At 31.7% G+C, this 25928-nt stretch overlaps 3 non-coding genes across 3 annotated transcripts; 2 read left to right on the top strand and 1 right to left on the bottom strand.

Moving 5' to 3' along the window:
• Positions 1 to 5837: 5837 nt before the first annotated feature.
• TRNAV-AAC (transfer RNA valine (anticodon AAC)) lies at positions 5838 to 5910 on the bottom strand. The gene has a single exon. It is a non-coding gene; the product is annotated as a tRNA-Val (tRNA).
• A 682-nt stretch (positions 5911 to 6592) lies between these two features.
• Positions 6593 to 6665, top strand: TRNAV-AAC (transfer RNA valine (anticodon AAC)). The gene has a single exon. It is a non-coding gene; the product is annotated as a tRNA-Val (tRNA).
• A 2522-nt stretch (positions 6666 to 9187) lies between these two features.
• Positions 9188 to 9260, top strand: TRNAV-AAC (transfer RNA valine (anticodon AAC)). The gene has a single exon. It is a non-coding gene; the product is annotated as a tRNA-Val (tRNA).
• The last annotated feature ends 16668 nt before the right edge of the window (positions 9261 to 25928 follow it).

Below are 25928 nucleotides of genomic sequence, written 5' to 3'. Positions count from 1 at the left end.
GTGATTCAAATATAAATTATGTAAAAAAAATCTGTGTTTGATTGAACAATTAATACACAAATTTTGCGCTACCCTATATCTGTTTGTATACTGCAGCTGTCTTGTTTATAAACGTCAAATATTAGTGACACACGACGTCATTTGCAAAAATTATGACATCTTCTTATAGAGTGATTAATTTTGCGCCATCCTGTACAAGCAAGGACGAAATAAAATAAAATATACCGAGATTAGGATTAAGCTTGGAACATACTTTCCCCTTTACTTATCTGACGGAAATATGAATAGAATATTCTTTACAGGGAAAATAATATATCACGATATATAAAAAATGAGTTTTTTTTCATCGCTAACAGTAACGTTTTTATATTTCATAAATATGTAACAGATAAAACACTCACACACGTCAATATCGACAAACAAGATTTTTCGGTAAATTTAAAAATAATATCTGAATACCTGATTGTGTTGGAAAAGTATTTTTAGCAGGATGGATATTATTTATTATAAAATATTTTTCGTGTTTACAAAGGACTATTTTCAAATAATATTATCTCTTATAAACGAATTCAATAATATTTTTTATTCAACAACTGTTTATGGGGATGAAAGAGCAAAGGGGATGTTGTTATTAATAAAATAAAAGCTTTAATATAAAACAAAATAATTATTTAACCATTACGACGCTTTCTACGGGGGTAGGTAGGAGAATAAAACACCACACCAATCTGTCATTGCAAACAACCTTCGACTTTTCAACATTCAAGCATCTTGCCAACTTTGACCTCACCGCTTTCAACTGTTAGACTTACAAGTTGATACCAAGTTTCCCATGGTCTTCTACTGCTCCTTTTTTCAACAATAATTGGCTTGTTAATTTCTGTAGCCGTTCTTTCCTCCCTTATTCGTTCCACAATAATACTTAATAATAAAAATATTCGTCTCATTTACGAAGCGTCATTTTTAATGAATATTGACGAGGGCAATTTAAATTTATCGAATTTACTATGTCTATGTATACAATGTATGTATATAAATACTATCGTTTACGCTGTATGGCCAACCCCATGGTATATGACTCCTGGGCAGACGACCGAAGAGATGGGTCGATAGCTGGGAATCGACATTGCAGGAGGCAAATCCCTCTTTGAAATAGACCACAAGGCCTACAACAAGATGAAGAAGAAGAAGAAGAAGACTATGTCAAAGGCAAAAAACTATAAACTTACTCACTAGCTAACCATCACGTCGCTTCTCCACAGAGCTAGGCAGAGAGAATAGAACGCCACACGAATTTGTCCTTGCAAACATTATTAGCCTGTGATACATTTATGTATCTCCTCATAAATACCCCCCGATTATTCCAACTGAAATATCAGTAATAGAATCACACGGTACATCAATTATACGTATAATAATATACAAAAAAAAAACATATTTTTTCTTCAGTTATCAGTGACCATGAATGTCTACGTCCATGATTGTATACTTACATATATATCAAAAACAGTCGTGTCGTGAAATGATTGATTGGAAAAATGTAGCATTTATTTTATTCGTGCGTACACAACTTTGATATCCAGTGAAATATAAATTACATTGACTTCAAAACATTTTGAGGGCGTCCAAATACTTATTCACAAATCTGGGTTTTTAGCAATAGGATTTTTTCAAACATGTTTTGCATATTAATATGTATAATTAAGCTACTACACCACTGTCTTTTACTTTTGGCCAAGTACTCGCTACGTCACTAAAAATTTCTCTTTATCCAGGTAATATTTTACGCAATTAATTTTTTTCTTAAAATACTGTTTTTGCATTCAAAAGTTGTTCTTCTTAATAATAATGTATTGAAAATTTATTTTAACTCTTTTTCTTTCAAAAATTAATTAATAAAAATTATGTTTGAAAGAAAAAGAGTTAAAAAATTCATATAAATTCTTTTTCTATATATATTTTCTAAAAAATATATATTTTTTTAATCGGTCTTGAAGAGACGTGTGACCTCTCTGGTGGTCGGCTGGTGATCAAATTCTGTGTAAGCGTTGTATCCCTTTAAATAACAATCCAAATAATGCCTCGATAATATGAAATTCCCTATGTACCATTGAGTGTAAATGAGATTTAGATTCCGACTCGTTTAAAATAAAAGTTACAGAGTTTGAGTCATTTTATCTTATTTTTGGAAGTTAATGATTGAATGAAAAGAAAATATAAAATATATTAGAGCAAATAAATAAAATAAATTAAACTCATAAATTCATACGGCAGTCATTTTATGGTAAAATCTATCCATTTTTAATTTGCGTTTTACCTAGTAAATACCACTTTTTATGAAAATCTATTACGACACGTGTTTTGATGCATTCCGCATGATTTTCAAATACCGTATTAAAATAATGCGGAATGTATCGAAACACGTGTCAAAATAGATTGTAAGAAATAGTGGTATTTACTAGGTAAAACTTAAATTAAAAATAAACTTATCGTGTTACGCTCCTCAGGTCGGATGAGGTCACTTTTGATATAAGGATACACATTTTCTTTTATGTTTGAATATCTATCGAAACATGAAAAGGCTCGTAATTATTATGATGGATACCCGTAATTAGAAGCCTTATGAAATATCAGGGAAAATTTACAATTTTCTCTACAGTAATTAAATTTATCTTAATGGTACCAAAAACTACCACGGTGATGTTTATTCCGCAAATGGAAGTCCCAATTTAAGAACTTTAGTCGTTCCGGGGTTACGTAAGAATGTCTTTTGTGTTGTCCGCCTTGTTGTATTTAATTTTTGGGTATTTTCATTATCTTTACGCTTATTTCTGGACATTTTGATAAAAATCTTGTTTTTTCATTCGCATAGATACAAAGGACACCCTTAAAACAAGACAAAAATATAATACCGAGCTAAAAAACCGGCGGCTTATCTAAGTCTGGAACTACAAAAAGGGGTTGAAAAACTTTATCTTTATTATTTATTGGGTACGCAAAGTTGGTATTTTATTTTGCCTGAGCAATGTATTGCCTTGGCCTCTATGTGAGGGGTCGTTCGTTTAAAAGCTTAGTTTTTCTCGGATAAAATACTAATTTAAAGCTTTCACGAATTTCTTAATGCAAAAGGTGGAATATTTCTGTATATTAAGTTAACATTATCGTACTTCAAATACGCTAAGCGTAATCAAAAAGATGAAAAAAAAACAGATACATACTAACGCATAATAAGGTGTTACAAGTTTTAAACGAAAATGACTTTTAAAATTTGTCCTAGAAGCACGAAATAAATTTTATTGATTAAAATTGTACTTTGTATAAACCAGTACTCATTAAAATCTAATACCACCTTGATCAAAATGTCCCCTCAATACGGCGTCACTTTTAAAAATATCAAGCTATAAAGCTGAAAATTTCACAGAATATCAATGACAGATGTAGCAACCTAAGAAAAGAAAAATAAAACTCAAATCGGGTGATCGAGAGCACCACGCGATAATTATTCCGGGAACTTTTTGATCAAGGTGGTATGACATTATTGTTGCATTCAACTTCGTTGTAAAACACAGTTTAATGCATCGAAACATATGTCACAATTTTTTTAATAAAAAGTAGTATTTTTTAATGTATTTTTACTAAATCTGAGATGGGCTAATAAGACTAACAAGCTTCCAGTAGAGGCTGATGAAGAGCTCTTTGAAATTGCTTGTAGAGCACAGATGAGGGCTGGATATGTAGCATCACTGGAGTGCAATGTCGCAATTGAAAGTAAACTGATATTCTCACAAAATTTCTCTACAATTTACCTCTTAGACAAGCTAAAATAACGTTGAAAATTATTATTATTAATATTATTATTACATGTTTTTTTTATTAAAATCTAAAATTATTTTTTTGACTGGTTGGTTGGTTGCATCAGACTCGTAACCAGTGTGATAATATCGGTTACGACGAAACCCGGTTGCTGGTAAAATAAAATCATGGAGAAAAAACGACATTTTTATTATTTTATGCTATCAATTATATGCTTTATTCCTTGTAAATTTCTCTCGATAGGTGTTATTTTCAGAAATCTGAATTCTGAGAATAACATTATTACCAAGTTTACTTTGCACAACACATCTACCCTATTTACATTCTTCCCTTAAAATCTCCCACCCCTGTCTCCCCTTGACCATTCCGGCGACGGACCTATGTGACCCGTGTCATGTAACACCTCCATTTAGCTATAAGCCCTGTCCCAACATTAGCATTCTTAAGATAAGTCCGTGTTTGGAGCATTTCAGTTTTGTCCCACCAGTCGATGTGAGGAATGCTACAACGAAACTTAATTTAATGATAAAGTTATTAAACTTTTTCTGGGCATTAATAATGCCTTAATATGTGAATCAATAATTCAGAAATTTCTAAAAAAAAATATTTCCTCAACTGATTCTATTTTTACTTGTGATATTTTATGTATTTTTTTTAATAACTTACTTACTTTACAACATTTTGAGTGTGTCTAAATACTTGTTCACAAAATCTGAATTATCTCCAATTAAAGGAAATATTTTCATGTTATTTTTTGACATCTCATCAAAGGCGAAGAAGAATATGGAAGTCCACGCATTTACAGGGCTGACGACAGTAAAAGGCTGGTTTAAGTGATCACTTTACACACGTGTAACATTCACCAATTCTACCCATTATTGACAACCACACTACTCAAGTTCTTGGAAGCTCTATATATATGAACCAATTTAGAAACCTTGTTCTTGAATCAGTAAAACTTCACTAGAGACATCTATTGGTGAGATGTAAAGTGATCACTTAAACCAGCCAATGACGGTCGTCAGCTCCAGACTTCCACATTCTTCATCACCTTTGTTAAAAAATAATATGAAACTAACTAACTAACTAACTAACAAGTAAGCAGAGAAAATAGAACGCCACACCATTCTGTCTTTGCAAACATTATTTGTCACTTCGACATTCACGCATCTACTCATACATACTCCTTACCTGACCGTTATCAAGTATTCGACATACCTGATCTCAGCATTGCTTTTTTCCTTTTTTAACCTTTTGTTTCTCCAAATAACGGTTAACTGTTTTCACCGACTATTTTATTACATTTTTCTTATTTTCCCACATTCTAACCATGAAAATATGGTTTCACAAAATTATAAGTATATTTCCAATTAAACAAATATGGTGGTTGTGAACTCATATGTACTGGAACATGAATATATAAATATTATTATTTTTTTATTTTTTTTTGACATCTCATCAAAGATGAAGAAGAATATGGAAGTCTGGGCATTCTTTACATCTCACCAATAGATGTCTCTAGTGAAGTTCTAGTGATTCAAGAACAAAGTTTCTAAATTGGTTCATATATATAGAACTTCCAAGAATTTGAGTAGTGTGGTTGTCAATAATGGGTAGAATTGGTGAATGTTACACGTGTGTGAAGTGATCACTTAAACCAGCCTATGACGGTCGTCAGCCCCGTAAATGCCCAGACTTCCATATTCTCCTTCATCATTGACGAGATGTCAAAAAATATATATATAATATGAAAATAACTCCTGTAATTGGAGATAATCCAGATTTTGTGAACAAGTATTTGGACACACTCAAAATGTTGGAAATATATAAATACACCTAAAACACCTTTTATTGAAGTGAAAAAAAAATCATTAATTATAAAGATTAACAGAATAAGTGATTACATTGAAACATGTGTATCATGAAACTTGAAACATTGCATTGATTTCTTATTGTTATTTAAGCCTTAATTTGTTAAACGTTGTATTTAAAAATCTGTATTTAATTTTTGTATCTACAAAAAATGTTTCCGCCCGGGATCGAACCGGGGGCCTTCCGCGTGTTAGGCGGATGTGATAACCGCTACACCACAGAAACTTGATAAACACTGACGATAAGAATATACATACTTTGTGAAAAGTCTCTAATATCATCACCTGTATAAACATTAACATTCACTTCTGATACATGTAATGAAATTCATCAATTGTTTACACGAAATATCTGTATGTTGTAATTTAAAATAAATATGTTTCTGAGTTTGGCTATCGCACATGATATCCCGGGTTCGTTAAACAGGGTTTTTGTAATCAGTTAAAATTAATGGCATTTTCATAAATAAAACTGGGTTTTTGAATTCAGTTTTATCAATGTCAATTTCGTTATAATTTCAACTCAATTGGGTTTTTGAAATTAGTTAAAATTGATGGCAAATAAAAAGAGAATAGATTTTTGAAATCAATAAATCCATTAAAAATTCAAATATTTAACGAGGTTTTTGCAATCAGTTAAAAGTTATAGCAATTTCATTTATTAAACGAAGTTTTTTCAATCATTTAAAATTAATGGCAAATTTGTGTATTGAACAAAGTTTTTCAAATTAGTAAAAATTGTTAGCAAATTCATATATTAAACGAAGTGTGTGTGTATAGTTATAATTTAATAATTTAGTAATACTTATTTGATTATTAAAAAAATAAGACTTATGCCAATATTTGACCAAGTGATCATTTTCAGATGACCACGGGCTATACTTTATCTTATCGTCAGTTTTCATCACGTTTCTGTGGTGTAGCGGTTATCACATCCGCCTAACACGCGGAAGGCCCCCGGTTCGATCCCGGGCGGAAACATTTTTTACTTGTTGAAATAAAACAAATGATTTTTTGTCATATTTTTTTCCAAAATGTATAATTTAAATTTTTCAAAAATATAAAATTGACAATAACAACAATTTTCCTCTCAACTTTTTTTTATAATATATTGATGGGAGCATTTATGGTTTTTTAAACAGTCTTACAAAAATTAACTCAAAAGTGGTATTTTATTCCAACCGATTTCAGCAACCACCTAGTCATTTTTAGTACATATCCATCCCTCAATATAACAACATGCTTGTCAAAACCGTTTGGAAGAAAGTACCATACTTAAAAGTGGAAAAAAAACGAGTTTTATTTAAAACGTCTATAATAGGTTTTGTCCGCCTCCGTAGTGTAATGGTCAGCACGCTCGGCTACCGTTCTGGAGGTCCCGGGTTCGATCCCCAAGGGGGGTAAAATAAATATAAGTGATTTTTTTCACTGTGATATTTATTCAAAATTGCCATGGACTGGTACCTGAAGCGGAGGGCTGATCACCTTTCCTTCATGTATAAACGATCAAGATAACACTGCGTTTATATGACACAGTGCCCTATGCACCATTGGGGTGCGGATAAGGGTTCAATTATTATTAATTAATTATAATAGGTTTAAATGACGTAAAAATTGCGCAATACTCAAAATTCCTTCGACAAATTTTGATATGTGTTTGATTTTATTTTATGTTATTGGTGTTTTGTGTATCAGTTTCGAGAACATTAAAATAAACTTCTCGAATTTGAGTGGATGCTAACCCAAATGAGTGGGCATCCGAAATGTCGGTTTTTAAATTCCACCAAAGGCCTAGCTGGATGTTCCCCAAAGTCTCCGGTACTAAGGTACTGAGTGTTCCCGCCTTTGTACTCATTTCTCAATAGACCCGGACCCTCATCAAAGTGTTTATAGGCACATTTATACAATCCGATGTACCCAAAACAACGGAAACAAAACCACCAAATAGATTCCATTTCATTTTAAAATTTCCCTTAAGATAAACACAAATAAATTAAAATAAATTTTCCAAACCAATACTTTTATTATTGTTGGGTAATATGTCCAAAATTAAACAAGGTTCATTGGATTGAATTCTACATTTATTTATGTATATAGTAGTCATACAGGAGAAAATGACCAAGTGCATTGTTTTACAAAAATGTGACTTTTGACTATTTGATATATTACTAGCTTAATATTGCCCTGAAAAAATCTCAAAGGATTTTAAACTTGGAAGTATAATATATTGACTAGTTAAAAATGACTAACTGCATTGGTGTTTATTTTCTCGCCAAGCAATAGTGACTTAAATGGCCCTCCTGAACATGTTACGTTTTGGTAGTTGGTCACTTTCTTCTGTACGACTACGATATGTTAATACGTGACGCGTTTCGTCTTATTAAGACATTATCAAACACTGCACAGTGTTTTGGCAGTGTTTTATAATGTCTTAATAAGACGAAACGCTCGCACGTATTAACGTATACAAAAATAAATGTAGAATTCAATCTAATAAACCTTTACAACATTTTGAGTGTGTCCAAATACTTGTTCACAAAATATAAGAGTTTCTGCTTAATAAAAAGCTTCTGTACATCTCACCAATAGATGTTTCTAGTGAAGTTCTAGTGATTCAAGAACAAAGTTTCTAAATTGGTTCATATATATAGAACTTCCAAGAATTTGAGTAGTGTGGTTGTCAATAATGGGTAGAATTGGTGAATGTTACACGTGTGTAAAGTGATCACTTAAACCAGCCTATGACGGTCGTAAGCCCCGTAAATGCCCAGACTTCCATATTCTTCTTCATCTTTGATAAGATGTCAAAAAATAAAAAATAAAAAAATAAAAAAAAAAAAATAATAAAAAATAAAAAAAATAAAAAACTAATAAACCTTGTTTAATTTTGGATATATTACCCAACAATTCGATATGGAATTCTACCAACTGTCTGCAATTACAATAAATAACTTTTATTATTATTTTATATAAAATTATATAATAAAAAATATAAATATTTTATATAATAAAAAAATAATACAAAATGATGTATGATAGATATTCGAGTAATGAAATAAGGAAGGAATGCAAAGCTGAGATAAGCATTATCAATAAAATTAATAATGGTGTGTTGAGATGGTTTGGACAAATGGAACGAATGAGTGAGGAACAAATTTATGAGGCGAATGTAGTTGAAAAAAGGAGCAGAGAAATACTGAGAATAGCTTGGTACGATCAGGTAAGCCAAATACTTGAAAGTGATCAGGTTAGGGGTCGAAAAAATTGGTGGGTATGTAAGAGGAGATGAATGAACGTGGAAGAGGCGAAGAATATTTGGAAACACACACATGTTTGTGTGTGTGTGTGTGTGTGTGTGTGTGTGTGTGCGTGTGTGTGTGTGTGTGTATGTTTGTGTATACAGTTGTGAATACGTATTTGATTATTAAATGATTGTCATAAACCGGTGATAATTTCACAGATGACCGCGGGCTATGCTTCTTCTTATTGTCAGTTTTCATCACGTTTCTGTGGTGTAGCGGTTATCACATCCGCCTAACACGCGGAAGGCCCCCGGTTCGATCCCGGGCGGAAACATTTTTAGCTTTTTGTTGAAATAAAACAAAAGATTTTTTGTCATATTTTTATCTATACTTTTTCCAAAAACATACAATTTAAATCTCTCAAAAGTATATAATTAACAATAACAACATACCATGGTAAGTGTTAATTATATATTTACATAATTATACATACATACATGATACACATTACTCCTCAACTATCTTACATACAAATGGTTGAGTTGAATATGATTTTATAATTAAAATATTACTTTGTTTTAAAATCACTATGAAAATTTAAGTTTAATTAAATTATAATGTCTACCGGTTTCGAAGTTGACCGCTTCTTATTCAAGACTGATTACTATTTATCAGTGATTTGAAAAAAAAGTTACATATTAATTATACAATGGAAAATTAAAAGTTTGTGCTTAAAATATAAATTACATGAATAATGTTTTTTTATTTAGCAGGGAGCTTCATGTCAGCTCTTTACTTAAAGTGTCATTACTAAATGAATTTAATGATAACAATTTTTAAAATATGCTTTTAAATCTTTTTTGTTTTTTGTTACTTTTTTCCAATCGGTTTCAACAAGCACCTTGTCATTTGAAGTACATACCCATTTCTGAAGATGTCAACTTGCTTTTTGTATTCCTTTGGCCGATAGCACCAATGTATAAACACACATCTGCCTCCGTGGTGTAATAGTCAGCGTGTTTAGCTACCGTGCTGGGGGTCCCAGGTTTGATTCCCAGGGGGGTGCAAAAAAAAATGTGATTTTTAACTGTAATAATTATTTAATATTACCCTGGACTAGTTTCTGAAGCGCAAGAGTGATCACCTTGCCTTCATGCAAGTAATGATCAAGATAACACTGCGTCAATTCGATGAAGTGCCCTATGCACCATTGGGTGCGGATAAGGGTTATAAGTAAGAATGATGAAAGTTACATGTGTATAAAGTGACCGCTTAAACCAGCCTTTCATCAGCTCAACTAAACGTAGATGGTGCCGAGAACTCGCATGTGAAAAAAAGTGTTAGTTGAAAGATAAATACAAAATTTGAGTACTGTGATTGGCAATCATGGGTAGAACGGTGAATGGTACACGTGTAGAAAGTAACCAATTATACAAGCAAATGAATTCTCGGTAAATACCCAATCTTCCATATTCTTCTTCACCTTTGTGCAGACGTCAAAAAAGTAAGAAGAAGAGAATTAATAGTGCAGAAATGCCATTAGAGCTTAGTAGGGTAGTATCGCTTTTACGGTCCTATTTCCGTTTGATGGGCACATATTATTTCCTCGTATTGAATACGTCACAACGTTTATCTACGTCGTGTTTATGGTGTCGTCGTGCCAATTATCTTACGGGATGGCATATAAAAATCAGGGACCGTAACGAAAGCGACTTGGTTTATCACGCGCAACGTAAGTATACACGGTGCACCAAAATTTTGTGAATTTAATTTGAAATAAATAATCAGTTTAAATTGGCCGTACTCGCCAATAATATATTTTGTTTTTTTAAAACTTCGTTTACTTTGTGGCATGGTGATAATTCAATAATAATCTAAGATGCCTAACCTGAATTCGCTAATCACCTTATTATATCTGAAGACCATAATTTTACGAAATCAACGGGTTTTGAAAATTTACTTACATAAAGTTAAATTAGTTTAGATAATCTAGAAAAATTAGAAATACGTAAAGCAATTGATTGGAAGTTCTATATATATGAACCAATTTCGAAACGTTATTCTTGAATCATTAGAACTTCACTAGAGACATCTATTTGTGAGATGAAAAAAAAGTGATTTTATTCTATAAAATGCAGTTCTACCATGAAATGTCAGTATAAAACCTTAATCTTATTAAAATATTTGTCATATTAGTAAAACACACAATACAAAAAAAGTTTATGGTGCACAGCTTTCTTCTTGACAGTTGCTGTTATAAGCATTTTCAACGTTTTCGATTGCAATGTTTCAGTGAAGGATTAGGTATTTATAGACCCTTAGTCCAAATTGGGTTCGAATGGATAAAAAGAATTTCTGTACCGGACCCAAAATTTTATATTTTTCTTCATCAATGTTAAGATATTAATATAAATCTTGTTTTAAGGTTTTATTAGTGACTCTTTACTCAGAATTTTTAAACAAAAATTTGAACAGATTCAAAATATTGTGAACACTTGAATTGTGTCTAGGAGTTTTGTAATACCTCATCAAGACGCTCTCTAGAAAGGTTCAGTGAACTATTTTAAGAAATGACAGTTGCAATTGAAATAGTCTAGACACAAGCAATAATGGAAAACTCGTTTTGGGGTAATGTTACGTGATGTTATATATAATATTGGTCTTCAACTCTTAAATTTTAAGGGATTTAACAGAAGACTAATTTTATAAGCTTGAAGCATTTTTTAGTCATGAATTGTAAAAACTATATTTTTTGTGGAAAAGGCGATATTTCCTTTGTATTTCCTACAAGGTATTGTATGAAACGGTCAAAATATAAAAATTATTTAAACATGGTTGTATTAACACTTTCTGTAATGTGTGTATATAAATTGAGTTAGCGCGAATTCATAGTTGTGTCACTTACTTTCAAAATCCACCATATCCATGTAAGTCGATTTTACAAAAAATGAATAACTCTCCAGGAAACATTTACGTTTCAAAGATTCGTCTATCTTTAGATAAAATAATATGAAATAGAGAATTTTCCTATTTTTTGGAATGACGTTATCTTAATTTTTGACCAATCCCCGCTCTCTGATTGGTCGATATGGGTCAGAAGGTAGGTTTCATAAATATAGCGGAATTTGAAATACAACGCTATTTTTAAGTATTTTCAGCAGGGTTTTCAAGTATATAAATATTTTAAACAATAAAACCCACAATTGGAATTCCGAAAGATGATTTATTTTAAAATCTTATACAATTAGATCTCGGGGATTTTGAAAGTAGGCGACACAGTTACAAAGATGCATATTATTATGAAATCATATTATTTTTTGACATCTCATCAAAGATGAAGAAGAATATAGAAGTCTGAGAATTTACGGGGCTTACGACCGTCATAGGCTGGTTTAAGTGATCACTTTACACACGTGTAACATTCACCAATTCTACCCATTATTGACAACCACACTACTCAAATTCTTGGAAGTTCTATATACATTAACCAATTTAGAAACTTTGTTCTTGAATCACTAGAACTTCACTAGAGACATCTATTGGTGAGATGTAAAGAAGCTTTTTTATTAAGCAGAAACTCTTATATTAGTGAAGTTCTAGTGATTCAAGAACAAAGTTTCTAAATTGGTTCATATATATAGAACTTCCAAGAATTTGAGTAGTGTGGTTGTCAATAATGGGTAGAATTGGTGAATGTTACACGTGTGTAAAGTGATCACTTAAACCAGCCTATGACGGTCGTAAGCCCCGTAAATGCCCAGACTTCCATATTCTTCTTCATTTTTGATGAGATGTCAAAAAATAATATGAAAATAACTCCTGTAATTGGAGATAATCCAGATTTTGTGAACAAGTATTTGGACACACTCAAAATGTTGTATTATGAAATAGTTGTGTTTTAAGATTCACAAATTCACAAAATTTACAAATTGGTACAAAAAATTGTAGTCAATATACTGCAATAGCCATGATAGGTCCAGGTGTAACATCATAATATAAAGATCAATCGCAGAGCATTGATACGAATATCTCGATATTAACCCACTTTTTTCTCTCATTTACATCCTCGATTACCTATTTTTACGAGGCGGAAACAGCTTATAAATACTGAATAACCCAAATAAACGTGGACCATTCATTAAATATGTTTACGAGTGTGTGCGAAAGGCATTATTGAAATGTGCTGAGAGTGTGGCTGAAGTGTTTATTCTTCCAGTGTTTGATGTGGCCATTCAAGCGCTCCAGATTAAATAATATCCCACTGCAACATCCGTGGCACGTGCTCTTTGCTGCATGTACATTATATAATACATGGCGAGTGTGTGGGGGGTACTCAACCTTAAGGCGGCCGTAAACGCAGAACATTTTGCAGCAATATTGCTTGTCGGTCATTCGGCAGCTTTTTCGGCATCATATGCACCAAAAAGGTGCTGCTTTGCTTGATGATTGATGGAATTAGGTGCTGCTTTGAGATTGTCAGGTATTGTGTTTAAACGCATCTTGTGTTAAGATATCACGGACGACACCAAATGAATAATAATTTATTGATCAGCCACTTTTTTCGGATCCGTGGACAACACCCTGATAGACAAATATATCGTTGAATGTACTAATTAAACAGGTATACGAGTATACATAAAAACTCATCATGGTTTTTATTAACGTCTTAATATAGATGTAGAAGTCTTTTGGGATTGGGAATTTGTGGGAGAAGGTGACTTTATAAATCTGAGGAAGAGAACTTACTGAATAACGTGAAAAATTTCAGGATAAGATTAACACGAAAACGCAGAACATTTTGCAGCAATATTGCTTGGCGGTCATTCGGCACCTTTTTTGGCATCATTGCGCTGAAAAGGTGCTGTTTTGCTTGACGATTGATGTAATTAGTTGCTGTTTTGAGATTGTCAGGTATTGTGTTTAAACGCATCTGGTATTTAGATATCACGGACAACACAAAAGTGACACCAAATGAATAATTATTTATTCCGGAACAAGTAAAACCCAGTAAAAGCAGTAATAAACGGAAAATCAGGCACTGTTTTCGGATCCGCGTACAACACTGGTGGACAAACAAACCGTTGAATTTACGAGTTGATCGGATATACATGAACACTCATCATGGTTTTTATTGACGTCTTAATATGGATGCAGAAGTCTTTTGAGATTGGGAATTTATGGGGGAAGGTGACTTTATAAATGGTTCAGAGGACAACTCACTGAATTACGTGAACAATTTCAGGATTAGATAAAAAAAAATGTATTTGAAATGAGAAATCCAAATAAATTTTTGTTAAAATTATTTTTTTTTAAATTACAGACAATATTTGACATATGCTTTGTCTTATGAAGTCATCAAAAACTTGTTGAATAAGCGTTCAAAAGGCAAAACATCTGCCACAAAAATATAATTTATATTCTATATAATCGTAATTTTATTGATATAAACGTTAAAGAATTCTGAGTGAATAAAATTTTAATAAAGTTACTTTAATAAATAGAGGACGACCGAGGAAAACTTGGCACAATCAGGTATGTCAAATACTTGAAAGCGGCCGGGTCAGGAGTCGTAATAATCGTCGGGTATGTATGAGGAGATGCATGAATGTAGAAGAGGCAAAGAATGTTTGCAAAGACAAAGTGGTGTGGCGTTCGATTCTCTCTGCCTACCCCTGCGGGGAAGCGGCGTGATGGTTAGTTAGTTAGTTAGTTTTATTTTAATAAATATTAATATTAAGTAGTAAAATTTTAATAAATTATTTTAATATTTTTTTAAATGCTACTTTTAAATAAAAATATCTTAGATGACCATCCTTGCTTGTCTTATCAAATATGACATTCTCTTAAAAATTTAATTTTAAAATAAATAAAAACAAATTTACGCATGAATTTTTTTAACTAAAATCAATCAAATCGAACGATAAATCATAAGGAGAGTGTTAAAACCAATCTCTTTACCACGTGTAATACGATGAAGCAAAAAATAACTTTAAAAGTAAAAACAGTAACAAATTCATAATATTTATTAACCAAATATTCGGGCAAGCTTTTATGATGTAATCGCTTTATTTTTTGTTTGTATCCCTATAAGAATTCATTAAACAAATTTAAAACAAATAAAAATAAAATATCGTTTTATTAAATAATGCTATATCCAGTGCACAGAAGTTGAGTTCCACTGATGATATTTAGAGGTGTGATACGGGCAAAAAGACAGAGCGAGCAGGGTAGTTCAACAAACTAGAACCCAGGCTAATATGTTCATCACATGAAATGCATCCTGAAGGCTTGAAATCCTGAAAACCACAAGCGTTGTATTTTCAGATTGCTTTCAGAATTTCAAAAGAATTCGCAATTCAGTTGCCACTTTGTGGTGAATGAAACAGTAAAAATATCAAATTATTTACTTTGTTACGTTAAATTTACAATACGTGGATGGAACTTTCACTTAATTAAAACCAACATTCAACAAAACTCACTAAAATATCATTTTAAAAAGAATAATAACATATTGTGTACATTTGAACACACAACTTTTAGGACGTTTCGTATATATTATTTCAAAAAAAACATATTTTAAGTAAATGATAAAAATAATAGTTATTTGTGCGTTTTTCATGCTGAAAATTTTGAGTTCAATACCTAGAATGTTCGAAATAAAATTATCATATTTTTTCACTTTTAATCATTCAATATCACCCTTCACTGATACCTTAAGCGCAATTCGAGTTATTGACGATCAATATTACACAACATCGATACGATGCAATGCTCTTTGCATCATTGAGTGCGGATGAGAATAAATGTTTTTTTTGTGTTTTAAGATCTTAAAAGTGATAAAGAAGAAAATGGAGTTTTCAGAACTTATTACTTATCACTGGCCGGTTTACACAAAGATTTGTGAACAAGGATTTGGATATATAAACTGAAATCTACGTTTTGTTTTTTATTTTTAAATAAGGCATTCACCCATATGAAGAGTGATCTCTGCCTAAATCTACGTTCATATTGAAAACAAGGCGTTGTTAAATATTGTAACATGGCAATATTGTTGTCAAGGAGTGGGGAACGATGTCAGCCAATGGATGCCCGCCAGGTTGCATGGATCACCTGTACTAGAAAACAACCGTTGTCAGCCCGCACTTCTTCCCTGGATCGAGACCAATGAAGATCATACATAAAGTTGTATTGCGCTGGTGTTGTGAAATAAACCCTGTGATACAAACCTTAAGTATTTTTACTAGCAAACAGCGACGGCTGTTACAATATAAACACCAAAAAATAACGTACCAGAGATGTTTCTCTGGTATATTACTTTTGGGTATTTGTACCTGCTAAATTCCTTACAACTGAATTTAATTTACATCCTTACTAATTCTTTGGTAACCTTTTTAAATATGTACTAATATTTAAAACTGGTGAATACAATAAACTAAAAAATTACGTATTTCCAATATATTTCTCTTCTTATTAAGATAAATCTCGCAAGACAATTTTGGTTCTGAACTTGTCTAGACAAAGCCAATTACAAGTTGAACAAAAGCGCAGTGGACACAATCCTTAGGACATGGAGTTTCATTTAAGTTAGTTCCTTAAAGTGTACTTGTACAAAACACAACCTCTGTTAATCTTCTCAAATGTTCTGAAAAGAATGCTATTAAAATAATATCCCATAAAATTAATTTACTTTTGCAAATAAAAAGCAAATTTAGACGATTTCTTCCGCAAATATATGCATCTGTAGATGATGTCTGTGAAATCTTCATGAAATGTATATACTTACATACTATTATTTACTTTGTGGTAAGACATGTTAAAAATTTTAAGGAAGACACTTGTTTTTTTACCACTTGAGTTTATTTTATGCCGACTAGTTTCAGAAGCTAAGCTTCCATATTCAGGTCTAAATGTAAACTAAAACATAAAAAATATTAACTGTTCTATAAATAAGGAGAGAGGTAACAAAGCTTGTCGTCATAAAATAAACTCAAATGGCAAAAAACAAGTGTTTTCTTTAAAAAAATTACATGCCTTTGTATTTTTTATAAGAAATTTTGTTTTAAAAAAAAAAATCTGAACAAAATAAAAGCTTAAATAACTTGGATAAAAGTCATCTTGGTACTTGAAACCTGTGATTTCGGATGCAATAACTTTAAATGCCTCTACAATTTGGTTTTCGATAAAATACTTCATTTTACCTTAGCGAACTGCTTTTAACAACAAAAAGTAATAAAAAAAATGTTTAAATATATTTTTTTTACACTTCTTTAAAATTTTGTTTTAAATAATTATTGCAACAACAAGAAGTTTTCAGCACATCTGTAGTTAACGAAACTAGTCGTGAATACATTCATAAACCTAAAGGTGGCATTCTCATACATATTTTTGTAATTTCAATGTAACGTTGGTTTAAAATCAATAAAAATATTTTATTAAAACTTAATTATAATGTCTACCGGTTTCGAAGCTGACCGCTTCATTTTCAAGCATGATTTATACTATTATGATTCATAGTATTAATCAATCTAGATAAAGAAGTGGTTAGCTTCGAAACCGGTAGACATTATAATTGAGTTATAGTAAAATATTTATAGTGATTTTAAAACAAAGTTACATTTTTATTATTAAATCTTATTCAACTCAACCATATGTATGTTAAGATAGTTGAGAGGTAAAATGTTGTTATTGTCAATTAAATGGAAAATCGCTTCAAATATAAATTGTAAATTTAATTTTTATATTTAAATCATAACGTTATTCCACAAAGTTAATACCAAATTAATAAATTATAAAAAATCTTCATTTGAAGATTGGCCATTTGATGTTTAAAACCTTACGTATTGTTTTTATTATTTCAAATTTAAACCTTTTGTTTTAAAAGTCTTAAAACGAATTGCAACAAAGTCAATTGCAGTGGAGGTAGAATTTTCTCACTGCGTCTTTAGAGTAAGGATGAGATAAACTAAAGCTCGGTAACTCTAAACGTTTTCTACAGGTCAGGTCCCAAGGGCTCAGATCTCATGTATTTATAAGTCAGTCCTGCAGAGGATTACAGTGGGTGGCTACTTCGTGAAAACGCTATTTACCTCTTCATTTTAAATTAAAAAATGAAAATATTCTATTAGTCACCGACCCCTTATGGTACTGGGTAATGGTGTTTTGCGTTTAAAAGATCCTCACTAACTTAGTAATTTAATAATCATCTCGCTGTTTCTCTGTAAAGGCAGGCAGAGAAGATAGAACACTTTAATAGTCTGAATTCCTGCCTTTTTCTTTATTTATTTTCAAATGTTACTTACTGAATATTTTTTCATTACTCAATTATTCCACGTTTTACTTGTTTACCTCTTAATTTTAAATAATAAAAATATTAAAATATTATAGTAACCAACGACCCGTAAAGTTTCTCGGTAGTGTTGTATTACGTTGAAAAAATCCTTGCAAACATACTAATTTACTAAACATCTCGCCACTTTCAATATTTATTGATTATTATTAATATTATTTTTTAAATCAATGCGTAAATATGTAATGGGGGAATACCTAAAATCTTAGCCTTGTATTTATTATATTTAAAGAGACATTGATGGTTATTAGATGAAATGTGTACAAGGTACACAACACCGTGAAAGGAGGGTTAATCAATCTACGTGTTTCAAAAAAATATCGTTATTTATTCAATAAACTGTTCAATATATGGCTCAATATTTAACAAAGATACAAAAATTAGAACAAATGCAGAAATGTAATTTGAATGAGAACGTTGAAAATTAGGCAAGCTTGTTAACTTGTGAACCATACCAAGTTGCTGGCTCATTAATTGTTTCGTTGATCAATTCGACTAGGAAACTCCTCGACTACCAGTTTCGCAGTTCGTCTCGTCCTGCCACCGGCTGTCTCGTTAAAACTTTCTTAAAAGCTCGGACGCAGAAGTTTTTCGCAAGCGGTGACTTCTCGGGTATGTATAATTTGTAATTTCAGTCGCCGTTTCAGATTTTCAGTGTCTGTGCATATAAGGGTCGTTTGATAAGTATATAAAAAACAATTGCAGCACCGTATACATAATAAAAGTGAAGTTTCTTAAAAATAAAGAATGACTTTTTCGCACCCTGCTTATACGAGGTCATGCTACGGGTAAGGGATTCTTACATTTTTACTATAGTGCTTTCCATTATGCATTACGTGGGAGAAAAAAAAGGGTAGAGCAGCGTTCGGCCGCTCCAGTCCACTGCACTTCAGCTCCTTAAATATTGGTCATAGTTACTCTACCATTCCCGGATTCGACGTTTATCCTCTTTCATTGTAGTTTTTCATCTCCACTATACTTTCCAGGTAGCCAATGTACAACTTGTTGAAAAGTGAATGTTACACGTGTGTGTAACATTCACTTCCAAGCCTTGTAAATACCCCAGCTAGAGATGTCATAACTCAAATTTTCTTTTGTCCATATATCCTCAGTGAAAAAGATCATTTAGTAGTTTGTTAATTTTCTTATTTATTTAATAATACCCTGGATTGGTACCTGTAGCGGAGGGCTGATCACCTTTCCTTCATGTGTTAACAATCAAGATAAAACTGCGTTTATATGATGCAGTGCTCTAAGCACCAACGGGTGTGGCTGAGGGTTTAAATAAGAAGAAGAAGAATGTTTTCTTATACGATGCAGCGATAATTTGCATTGCTTCGCTTCTATAAAATGGAGCCTAAAATTAAAATATTTACATAAATATAAAGTTTCACTTAGAAAATTCAACTATGTATTTCTTTTAAATCTTTTGTGATACGTTTCACTGACTGACTGCCGTTAATGAAATTTAAAAAAAATTGTATTGTACTTTTTAAACCATCCTTATAGCATCACCGTCAGCTGAATTCTGTGGAAATGCGTCGATGCCAATAGAAGCTCCAATAAAAGTATCCAGAGACTCGTCTAATTAATTTACCCACCTAGACGGAATACGCTCCCTTTTCCCTTTTATGTTTTTCTCGAAATTAATATTTCATACTTCACTTTAAGTTTTCCTTTTAATATTTAAGGCGCTTTCTTTCGACTCATTTAATTAACTTTGAATTATAATAGAACTCGTAATTTTAAAATCATGAATTTACAGTATGATTATTTGGGTGTATCGTTACGTTTATGATGCTTTAATTTCTTTATTATAAATTGAATATTTGTATTATACCACTAATTAAGTTTTATTTCACAAGACTAGTTTCGAAAACTACACATATTTTCATCGACAAGTGATCACAAGAAAATTTATAAAATAAATCAAAATTCTTTTAACCACTTTTTATTTGTACACTTTTTCCAACTGGTTTTGACAAGAACCTTGTCATCATCAGTTAATAATCATCAATTAATAACAGGTTTCGTATTTTATTTTTAACCGCGCTTATCAACCTTTTGGGTACAAGTATCTCGAAACTCCCTTTCTCCAAACCTGCAGAGCTAAAAAGACCAACCGTCCTACCGTCTACATACCTCGCTACTCTAAGTCTACTTGGTACCTGCAATCCTGCGTACTAGTGATGGGCGATCGAATTAAAAAACCGAATAAAATAACGATTTTTTTAACCTAGCCGGAACTAACAGGGGTAATGAAATCACCCAAATATGAAATTAAATTAGACAACTTTTGTTTTATTAAGACCTACTTATTACATATTTTTGTAATCTTTGTAAAATATTATTTAAGAAAAACCCGTTTTTATTTTTATAAATTCAAATCGTTAAATGTTTTAAAATATTTTTTTTTGCCGCAAGATCTGCGTACTTCGGAATAACCGGTGTGTATATATATATGAGAAGATGGGAAAATGTAAAAGGGATGAAAATTTAGCAAAGACAGAACGGTGTGGCGTTCTATTAACTCAACATTTCCCTGCGGAGTAGTAGGTTGATGTTTAGTTAGTTTTTTGGTTTTCAAATGTAGTCAGAATGGTAAATATTATATAAGTTTTAAAGAATCATTTTAACCTTCCCATGACAAGTCATAAGCCCTGTAAATGGCCAGGCTTCCATATTCTTCTAAGTTCATGTTAAAATATCAATACAAAAATCTTTAAAAAGTCTAATATGTAAGTGTTATTTGTACCAAGTACATAAGTTAACTCATGTAGTACGAAAACTCACAAGTCAAATTACAGAACTAGGATCATTAATATTACTAACATAGAATGATTGGATGGTTTAAAATCATACGTTTAGCAAGAGAGCGACTGTTTTTGCCTAAAACATTCACTCATGGATTACATGAAATTAAATAAAATTTATTTTATGCCCAAAGAGTAAATCCACTAGCTGTAAAACTTATAAAGTTGAAACCTTAGTGGGGCCATGATAAGCGGTTTTTCATAAGCCGGAGCTAGATTTCAGAGTCACTTGGACGTTGAGTAATTTAAAAAAAAAACTACAAAAAGTAACAGTTTTCTGTTACTCACACCTCTACCAACGTACCGATCTTTTTTGCTACGTAGTTAACCTGGGCACTGGGCAATATTTGTCAGAGAATTTATTTTTCAAGCGGAGAAGGGTCTTAAGCCTTTCGTATTAATGCCGTCAAATGCGTCCAACATTTCTGTCGAAAAAAAACAATCCACCTGAAAAAAATTCAGCGAACATATTCGTGAAAGGGTTGACTTTATTTTTCGTTTGTGTAATTTAATAAGGGTATAAAGAAACTTCATCTATCCGGGATTTTTTAAGTTTTGGTTCTAAAATTTTTTTTAATGTTTTTTTTTTTTTAATTGACGATAGCCGAAAGTGACATGGCCCTACGAGATCAATCTGAATATAAAATTTGGTCATGTCAAAAGTCTAAGTAATCAGAGGGCATGTATGACTAGATGTATAGATGTGAAGGAAGCTAGGAGTATGTCAAAGACGTGATGGTAATAGCAGCAGTAAAAATAATGTTTTTTTTTTCTACTTAACATACAATACGTGTTTTGATGCATTTAGCATCATTAAACGGTGTTTGATAATGATGCTGATTGAATCAAAATACTTGTTATAAAAACTTTTACGGAAAAATAATCAATTTTTGAATAAAAAAGATATTGATATTTTAACAAAGACGAAGAATAACATGAAAGTCAAAGTATTACTAGACCCTACATATAAGCAAAATTCTCTGCACTTAAACGGTTAAAAAGGACATTTTACTATAAATACGACATTTGAGCGTATGGCAAACATACATATATGTGTGTAGCTATGTATACACATTTACCATGTCGTATTTCCATTCATAGGGCAATCAGCTAAAAGGTACTCCTGCCATCTCTCTACCGAACTGTTGGCCTTTCATTTACTGAGTAAAACTCTTTCTGTAAAACTGATTTTGTACTAACTATGAATATTATATTCAATGTGACCATCCTTTGCTAATGAATACTCCGATTAATAAATAATTTCATCTTAATTTGTAAAAAAAAAAATTTAAAAAAAAATTCTAGGTAAGGAAAGTGATAAAATCTCGTTTTAAATGTGTCTTAACTTGATTTGAAACATGTATTGTTCTTCCCTTTTTATGAAAGAAGATGGAAGTCTGAGCATCCCAAGGTGTACGACCTGGCATTTAGCAGGGTTGAGCGATCACTTGATACACTTGTGTAACTTTCAAAATTCTACCCATTATTGAACATCCATATTGCATTAATTCTTGAAACCTGTATATACGCATTGATTTCAGAACTTTTTGCAAACGGGTGATGTGAAAATAATTCAGGTTTGGATTTTGCATACATCCAGGGTCTGCTAAAAAAAAGCTTTCCCAATCGACATAGATAGCTCGTGTCCACTAATATATAGGAGTCCCAAAGATTTGAGTAGTGTGGTGGTCAATCATGGGTGGAATGGTGAATTACGCATTTTTATCGATTGTTTTGCGGTATAAACGATAATCTTGAAATTGTGTGGAGTATTGCTCTGTATGTTCCCGGTAGTTACCTAAGACAGCGTCGGCATAGATTGTTTCACATTCCTATATACAGGACCAACATGCCGATGGTATGCTTGTAGGAAACGCTACCGCTATGCTGAACAATATTATGATGGATATTGATTTGTTCCATGTCTCTGAAGGGTATTTCAAAGCGAGATTCTTCTACAACCTTAAAAACAGTCATTCTATTTACTTTTTAATTTGTTTTATTGTCGTGTAAATGTTTGTTATATAATAAATTGGAATTGAAATCGAATGTTGCACGTGTGTAAAGTGATCACTTAACCAGCCTAAGACAGCCCAGCCTAAGTAAGCCCTGTAAATACTCAGAATTCAATATTCTTTTTCATTAATGTTGAGATGACAAAATATTATTAAAAAAATAATTAAAAGAATAATTTCGTTTTTACTATTAACAAAAATACTTCACTTTAATACTATTTCTGTGAACCTAAGCTTTATTAAAAATAGGTATCAAACTGTGGTAGCGTGGGTTCGAACAGAGAAACTCTGACTCAAGAGTCCGCAACACTAACCACGGGACCGCAATCCGACGCATTTTATTTGTGTTTTTTATGAAGAGTGAAAATCGAGGTTCTATTCTCTCAAATGTAGAGTAGATATATATTTGCGAGGCCTCCAGGAAGGATTGTGCTAGATATCCTGGCACGTACAATATACTACACTTCCTGTATATTTTCATTCCTTAATGTGCCATACGCATTCACGCCTTTGTGGCAATAGACTTTTGGAAAAGGACACTTTTTCGCGGCGCAGATCTGAATATTACAAAAAAAGTTGGTTTTTGCAGCCCATTGAGGGAAATTTTCGCTCCAATTGTGATAATATTTACCCAACGATGATATTTTATGTACTTCCTCTCTTTTTTATACTCTCCCGTGTGTAAGAGCCTTAAGGATTTCGTATATTTTAGGCCATCCTGTCGGCTCTATCCTGGAAAAAAAGGATATACAAAAAAAGGATTTGGTTTGAGAGAAGGATACATAGTAAAATACTTTTCGTGCCTACGTTTTAATATATTATACAAAAAATACCTTCAACTTTCAAAGTACATTTTTATTTTTAAATAATTTAACGTTTTGGAATTTTAAACATGCTCGCTATGTACAAACTAAACAAAGGATTTTTTTTCATAAAGATATTTTATTTAGACAATAAAACTCTTTTGTGAAGAGAAAATAAATGTGTGGTTTGAATATGAAAATAAAACATTTGTTAAGTACTACTTTGTAAAGTTTTTTTTATATACGCAAAACTTATTTTGAGAACTACAAATATTCTCATCAACTGGTAATTTGTATCAACATCTGTTGTTCTCGAAAGTAGTCGTGTTTACATTAATAAAATCAAGAGGTTTCTTATACAAATGATTTATTATTTTATTTAAATCATCATGTTATTCCACATAATTAATGCCAAATTGAACAAAACTATGAGGTTATTTGCAAACTTTACGACCTGTTTTCAAGTCATTTAAGTGATCGCTTTATACACCGAGTGATATGTATATGTCCACAATTAAAAAATCATAAATTTTATTATTTTTGGTTTTTCTATATATAATTCAAGAGAATTACGGCAAAAACCACGATCAAAAAAATAAATATATCGAGATGATGAAATTTTTGCCATGATTATCTAGAAATATGATTATTTACAGGTGAACGACTTGTCTTCGAATGATTTAAGTGGCCACTTCATACACTATGCAACATTTACCATTTTTTTCATGGTTCAAAATTCGTACATCTTGATTTATTTGATATTCTACCATATACGACATATAATGTACTTTATGACATGATAACATGTAAAACAGATAACTGATGAAAGATTTGGGAAAGAATGAAATTATTGGGAAGGTATAATATTATGAAACTATAGTTATTTAAAGGTGTTAGGGCGCTTGTCCACTATTCAGAATTCCGTGTAATTTTACCGTCCGGCACGTCAGATAGCGTTTTAAAACTTTTGGCTTGGATTGGCTTGTGCTTTTGTCCATCTTTCTTTAGATTGGAGCTCTTGATGGGTGCGTGAACACGTTGCGCGTAAAGTCGTAGTCGTTTTCATTTTTTAAAACTGGACTGCCGGACGGTGAAATCCCATGTAGTGGATAAACACCCTTACGAACCATAGTCGAAACGCTCCTCCAAGCTTGTTTTTGAATGAAAATAACCTCGATATTTTCTTATAGGGTTAATAACTCCTTTGTGACAACTGAAAGAGAAAGACGCAGAGAGTGTGAGAGAGAGAAAAAATGTAAATAAAATAAACAAAATAAAAAATAGAATATCACTCACAAACATAAACACTAAATAAAAAGTGTAAGTCCCTGTCCAACCACTTAGCTTAGTTTCAAGAGTTAAGTCTCTTTATTGGAGAAAACAGCATAACTGATTTTAATATTTAAGATTATGTCGAAATGAAAAGCACATATCGCTCACTCCTTTCAAGAACGTCATAAATCAAAAAACTTGATTTTACAGGAGAACGTTTTTAAAGTTTAATAATAAAACACAATGTATTAAAAATAAATATCAAACCACTTATTGAACTTTTTACTGTGCAACACATCTTATTAGGTAAAACCTGAAGGTTTTTCTCCGTTTGAAAAATGTTTAGTCTATTTAAAAAAATATTAAACAATACCTTTTCTTCAAAATGCAAAAACAACACTTTCTGCACTGTAGCGGGTAAATATTGAGTTAAAAATACGCCTCTTTTGCTGGGATAAAGTACATTTTCTGGGCATTCCAAAAACATACATAACTGAAAATTGACGATTTTTTATTTATGACGGTTTTGAAAGGAGTGAGCGATATGTTAAATTTAAAAAAAATATATGAAACTGTAATTAAAAAAATATATGCAAAAACAAATGAAAAACTATTCTTTCCACGAGTAGACGGTTCCCAACAAGCATGCCTGTGGTTCACAACCCCAGATATAATGCTCACTGCTATGCCGTAAAGGCGCATTTTTTGAGGAAATGTCGCTTCGCGTAAATGTATCCAGACTGTAAAGCTTTG

The sequence above is a fragment of the Brachycentrus maculatus genome, unplaced genomic scaffold, assembly GCF_059751285.1.
Source record: "Brachycentrus maculatus isolate JH-2025_06_01 unplaced genomic scaffold, ASM5975128v1 h1tg000050l, whole genome shotgun sequence".
Taxonomy (NCBI): domain Eukaryota; kingdom Metazoa; phylum Arthropoda; class Insecta; order Trichoptera; family Brachycentridae; genus Brachycentrus; species Brachycentrus maculatus.
Note: the sequence above shows the minus strand (reverse complement) of the source record. Positions and strands in the feature narration are given on the sequence as shown.